The sequence below is a fragment of the Somniosus microcephalus genome, unplaced genomic scaffold (genome assembly GCF_052327205.1).
Source record: "Somniosus microcephalus isolate GS21.2 unplaced genomic scaffold, FLI_Smic_1.0 unresolved_chr7, whole genome shotgun sequence".
Lineage (NCBI taxonomy): Eukaryota > Metazoa > Chordata > Chondrichthyes > Squaliformes > Somniosidae > Somniosus > Somniosus microcephalus.
This window is the reverse complement of record NW_028225185.1, coordinates 2822330-2828654: the sequence shown is the minus strand read 5'-3', so window position 1 is coordinate 2828654 and position 6325 is coordinate 2822330. Positions and strand designations below refer to the sequence as shown.

General features: G+C 56.2%; 1 long non-coding RNA gene across 1 annotated transcript; it reads left to right on the top strand.

The window, feature by feature from the left end:
• The first annotated feature begins 265 nt into the window (after positions 1-265).
• LOC147086383 (uncharacterized) lies at positions 266-5710 on the top strand. The gene is made up of 3 exons (XR_015075721.1): positions 266-1674; positions 2569-2707; positions 4073-5710. It is a non-coding gene; the product is annotated as an uncharacterized LOC147086383 (long non-coding RNA).
• Positions 5711-6325: the final 615 nt, after the last annotated feature.

The window sequence follows — 6325 nt, the reverse complement described above, 5'->3', positions numbered from 1 at the left end:
ATGAGCAAATGCAGCAGAAATTGATGCAATAAACGCCCTATCTAAAGGCTGAATAGTCACAGAAGAGGTAGTGGAGGAAGACCCTCCCACACCAGGAGAAGGGAAGGTAATTGAACCTGATGATTTGCACACACGTGCATAATGACCTCTCTTGCCGCATTTACTACACACAGCCTCCCGAGCAGGACACTTCAGACGAGGGTGCCGGATATTCCCACAAAAATAACACTTCTGAATCCTAGAGGCAACGGCCGCCGAAGTAGAAACTGTTTCAAAATCTAGTAAACCACTCCCATTAAGTCCACATAATTCCTTTTCATCCGAAACTGCCGAAACCATAGTCGCAGGCCGATTAAAAAGAGCATAAGAATCTGAACTTCTCTGAGCCACATCCAATGTAGAAGCTTGCTCAAAAGCACTTTTAAGATCCAGAGTCTTATTTTCTAACAACCGCTGACGAATTGATCGAGACAGTAATCCATTAATAAAAGCATCCCGTACCAATTCGTCCTTATATTCTTCAGCCGTCACAGCCTTATAATTACAGTCAACACCAAGGCACCGAAGTGCTTGTAAATAAGTATCCAAAGATTCTCCCACCTGCTGCCTACGGGCAGATAGAAGATGACGTGCAAATACCTCATTCTTTGGTTTAACAAAAATCTTTTCCAATGTAGAAATAGCCTCTTCATAAGTTTTACAGTGCAAAATATATTTATATACATCCGGGTCAATATAGTTGATCAGCATATTCAGCTTATTTAGAGCCTCTTGATCCAACACGCCCAAAAAGTTTTTAAATGTACAATACCAATGTTTCCATTTATCATCCACTCCAGCAGAATTGGGGTCAGCCTTGAATCGTTCTGGTTGAAGATATCACTCCATTCTAACATAAAGTTAATAAATTGAAATAAAGAATAGATTGGCCTTCCAAAGCTAGGTTTTATTAACTTTAAAATCAGCAGCATATCTTTCCACATCCAGTCCCAACTAAAGCTAGAAAAGGACTGAATTTAAGGTAGCCACAACACATCATGTGATCATCAACTACCAATGAGATTACAACACATATCCCAAGGCAGTTAACAAACAACGAATCACAATACTTTTACTAATCAAGGAATAATCACCACAGTGTGTCTGTACACTGACCGCTCGCTAACTCCTGTCTGTGTGTCTGAACACTGTCCGCTCGCTAACTCCTGTCTGTGTGTGTACACTGACCGCTCGCTAACACCCGTCTGTGTGTGTGTACACTGACCGCCTGTTAACTCCTGTCTGTGTCCGTACACTGACTGCTCGCTGACTCCTGTCTGTGTGTCTGAACACTGTCCGCTCGCTAACTCCTGTCTGTGTGTCTGAACACTGACTGCTCGCTAACTCCTGTCTGTGTCTGTACACTGACTGCTCGCTAACTCCCGTCTGTGTGTGTACACTGCTCGCTGACACCTGTGTATCTGAACACTGACTGCTCGCTAACTCCTGTCTGTGTGTCTGTACACTGTCTGCTCACTAACTCCTGTGTCATTTCCTCTCAGCCCCGCGAGACCCCGCCTGCGACTGTAAGAAGTCACCGGAGAGCCCGCTGAGTGGGATTGTGGTCGGGATTCACATCGGGATGGCCTGCATCATCTTCTGTGTTCTCTTCCTCATGCTCGGATACCGGAGAAGGTGCTGGTCTCGAGGGGGTCTCACGGGGGAGGGGAGGGGGGTCTCACTGGGGGAGGGGAAGGGTCTCACGGAGGGAGGGGAGGGGAGGGGTCTCACGGGGGATGGGGAAGGGGGTCTCACGGAGGATGGGGAGGGGGGTCTCACGGAGGGAGGGGAGGGGTCTCGGGGGGAGGGGAGGGGGTCTCTCGGGGGAGGGGAGGGGGTCTCTCGGGGGAGGGGTCTCACGGGGGGAGGGGAGGGGTCTCACGGGGGGAGGGGAGGGGTCTTGGGGGAGGGGAGGGGGGTCTCACGGGGGATGGGGAGGGGGGTCTCACGGAGGGAGGGGAGGGGGTCTCACGGGGGGAGGGGAGGGGTCTCACGAGGGGAGGGGTCTCACGGGGGAATGAGAGGGGGTCTCATGGGGGGAGGGGAGGGGTCTCACGGGAGGAGGGGAGGGGTCTCACGGGGGGAAGGGAGGGGTCTCGGGGGGAGGGGAGGGGTCTCACGGGGGGAAGGGAGGGGTCTCACGGGGGGAGGGGAGGGGTCTCACGGGGGGGAATGAGAGGGGGTCTCTCGGGGGGAGGGGTCTCACGGGGGGAGGGGGTCTCACGGGGGGAGGGGAGGGGTCTCACGGGGGGGAATGAGAGGGGGTCTCACTGGGGGAGGGGTCTCACGGGGGGGAATGAGAGGGGGTCTCACTGGGGGAGGGGAGGGGTCTCACGGGGGGAGAGGAGGGGTCTCACGGGGGGAGGGGCGGGGTCTCACGGGGGATGGGGAGGGGTCTCACGGGGGGAGGGGATGGGGTCTCACGGGGGAGGGGAGGGGTCTCACTGGGGGAGGGGAGGGAGGGGACACGGAGGGTGGGGGGGCTGATGTGTTTCGATGGGACACTCACTCTCTCTCCGTGTGTTGCAGTCTGTTCGGCTGTAAGGGCGTTAAGGAGAGTTGGACGGTCCCACAGGCTGGAAACAGCATGGCCCCGGAGGGGCAGAATGGCCACCTGGAGGCAGACAGGAAGGATGAAGTGGGGAGAGAGATGGAGATGACCGAGCTGGTGAGTACGGTGAGACCCGACATCACATTAATCTATATATATAAAGCGGTTTGTGTCTCTGTCTGTTTGTCTGTCCGCTATACACCCAAAAGTTATACAGCGTACCTACTCACATGTTATATCAAAAGAAAGCTTATCATTAGGGGGGTCTAATAGGCGTAATTACTTTTTGGTCAGACAAAAATTATTCCGACAGTATACAAAAAAGTTTTTTAAAAAAGGCAAAATTCCGCTCATTAGCGTTGAGTGACGTGATGGTTGACCAATCGGTGCGTCACGGGGGGGTTCATTGTGTGTGGGGGCGGGCCTAATCCTTCTGAGCTGAGGTGAGTGGCTGCCATCTTGATTTCTAACTATTGATTTATTTTTCCCACTTTCTGTGTGTGTGGAGGGGAAATTGTTTTAAAAAAAAAAGTAAATTAATTTGTAAATATTTTTTCTAAGCTGATTAATTTTCCTACCTTTCACCCTTTTTTTTCCTCTTGACTCGCTGCCTCCACCGGGCGCCGCAACCTTGGAGGGTTACCCCGCCTGCAGGCCTCGAAGCCTCGGCCTCTCCTCGCCAGCCACGCCCGAGCTAGGCACCGCCCGCCCCGCGATCGCCGCCATCTTGGTAAAGGTTGGCGCCGCGGGACTGAGCCGAGCGTAGCCATCGCCGCCATCTTAGTAAAGGCTGGCGGGGCGGGAGTCAGCACGCACGTCGGCGGCGTCCCAGAGCGCAACCTCAGCTAAGGTGAGTCCGGCCGGGCCTCACGCATTAGGCCACGCACCGGCCGGCCCTGAGGCGCTGATCCGCACACGGGGGCTTCGGCTCACCGCGTCCGGGCTCTGAAGAAAGGCAGAGAGGGGGAGGGAGGGACAGAGAGGAAATCGGGGAGGGAGAGGAGAGGGGGGGGAGGGAGAAGAGAGAGAGGGGGGGGAGGGAGAAGAGATGGGGGGAGGGAGAGGAGAGGGGGGGAGGGAGAGGAGAGGAGAGGGAGAGGAGAGGAGAGGGGGAGGGAGGGAGAGGAGAGGGGAGGGAGGGAGAGAGAGAGAGAGAGAGTAAAGCAGGGGGAGGGAGAGCTCGCCTTCCTTCCTTCGCAGGGGTCGATCGGGCCAGGCCTGAGGCCATCCTTCCCCCCCTCTCTCTCCAGGCTAATCCCAAACTAAATCCAGCAGTCTCTCTCTCTCTTCTCCCCCCAGTCTCAGTCTCTCTCTCTCTCTCCCTCTCTTCCAACAACAACATGCCCTCAAAAAACCCTCGGCACCGCCGGGCACTCCAGCGAGTACTGGATGAAGGAAGCGTCACCCCAGTAACCACCGGTCACCCATTTCTGGTTTCTGCTCACCTCCCTGATGCTCCTCTCACCTCTTCCTTTGTTTCAGAACGGAGATCCAGCTTCAGAGAACGGCCGAGACCGAGCCGCGACACAGCTCCAGGTGGTGATCGAGCAGCACCTGGCGGCGCCAAGAGTCTGAGCACCTCCACCCTCCCAGACCAAAACTTGTATTCTGTTATTCTCTGAGCCAAAGGACTGACATCGGTTTTAACCCGACTTTAACCGGATTTTAAACCGGCTTTCGTTTGGCTTTAATCGGGCTTTAATCTGGTTAATTTGGCTTTAATCGGGCTTTAATCCGGTTAATTCGACTTTAACCGGGCTTTAATCCGATTAAGTTGACTTTATCCGGGCTTTGTCGCGCTAACCCGGTGCGATCGGGTGCTCCAAAGATTCCTACCTCAACTGACGTGAATGTTCCAAATTTGAGCCATTGTTTAACGCTCCACATCCACGGTAACCGCCGGTGACAGACCGTCACCGAGAGACTTCGACACAAAACTACCTCCAGTGTCGGTGGGTTCTGCCCGCACAGAGCGGGACCTCCCCCCCCCGACCACCTACCTCCCGCACAGAGCGGGACCCCCCCCCGCACAGAGCGGGACCTCCCGGCACAGAGCGGGACCTCCTCGCCCCCCCCGCCACCTACCTCCCGCACAGAGCGGGACCCCCCCCCCCCCGCACTGTTTCTCACAACCTTCCTCTGACTCCAACAACAGGAAGTTAAACCGATTCAAAAGTATCCAAATATTTTAAACTGGCTGAAAAGCATCCAAAGATTTTAGAGATTTAGGAACATTGTCATAGAAACTGAATTTATCTTGTTCTGTATCGAGTAACTTTGTGCTTTAACCCCAGAGATGGTCAGTAAACAGACACTGAGTTCCCCAAACCTCCGCGATTCCCCGTATCCCCCCCCTCCTCCCCGGGGCTGTTGTTTGAGTCAGGACACCGAGTATTTGATCAGAGGGCGGAGAGAGAACGAGAGAGAGAGACGTGTTCCTCGCACCACAACCAGACCAAAGATGCAGAAGAAGCCGCCTGACCCGGGAGGTCTCTGCTAATCCCGCTGTGTGTTCGAGGATGTCCTGCCGCCTCCTCTCTCTCGCCAACACTGCCGCCCTCCCAAAACCACTCGGCAAGGCAGCCTGGCTGAAATTGGACCAGAACTGACTCTGTGCAAAAGAAAGACTCGCATTTCTCCAGCGCCTTTCACGACCACCGGACGTCTCAAAGCACTTTACAGCCAATGAAGAACTTGTTGAAGTGTAGTCACTGTTGTAATGTGGGAAACGCGGCAGCCAATGTGCGCACAGCAAGCTCCCACAAACAGCAAAGTGATAACAAAAACAGATTATCTGGTCATTGTTGGTTGAGGGATAGAGAGCCCAAGGACACCGGGGAGAACTCCCCCCCTCCAATAGTGGCCGTGGGATCATTTATGTCTACCTGAGAGAGCAGACGGGGCCTCGGTTTAACGTCTTATCCGAAAGACGGCACGTGCGGCGCTCCCTCAGTGCCGCCCCTCCGACAGTGCGGCGCTCCCTCAGTGCCGCCCCTCCGACAGTGCGGCGCTCCCTCAGTGCCGCCCCTCCGACAGTGCGGCGCTCCCTCAGTGCCGCCCCTCCGACAGTGCGGCGCTCCCTCAGTGCCGCCCCTCCGACAGTGCGGCGCTCCCTCAGTGCCGCCCCTCCGACAGTGCGGCGCTCCCTCAGTGCCGCCCCTCCGACAGTGCGGCGCTCCCTCAGTGCCGCCCCTCCGACAGTGCGGCGCTCCCTCAGTGCCGCCCCTCCGACAGTGCGGCGCTCCCTCAGTGCCGCCCCTCCGACAGTGCGGCGCTCCCTCAGTGCCGCCCCTCCGACAGTGCGGCGCTCCCTCAGTGCCGACCCTCCGACAGTGCGGCGCTCCCTCAGTGCCGCCCCTCCGACAGTGCGGCGCTCCCTCAGTGCCGCCCCTCCGACAGTGCGGTGCTCCCTCAGTACTGCACTGGGTGTGTCAGCCTGGATTTTTGTGCTCAAGTCCCTGGAGTGGGACTTGAACCCACAACCTTCTGACTCGGAGGCGAGTGTGCTGCCCACGGAGCCACGGCAGTCACTGACAAAAGCCCAGTCTGTTCGAGGTGGACACTCAGCCTCTCACTCCGTGCTGAACCAGGCCTCCCCGCCCTCCCCTGCACTGACGGATTCCTTGTTAAAGTTAAAATCCAGAGTCCGTCTCTTCGCTCCCAGCACCGTCCCGTCTAGCCACCACCGATCTCTAATTCATAGTCATACGGCACAGAAGGCCATTCGGCCCATCG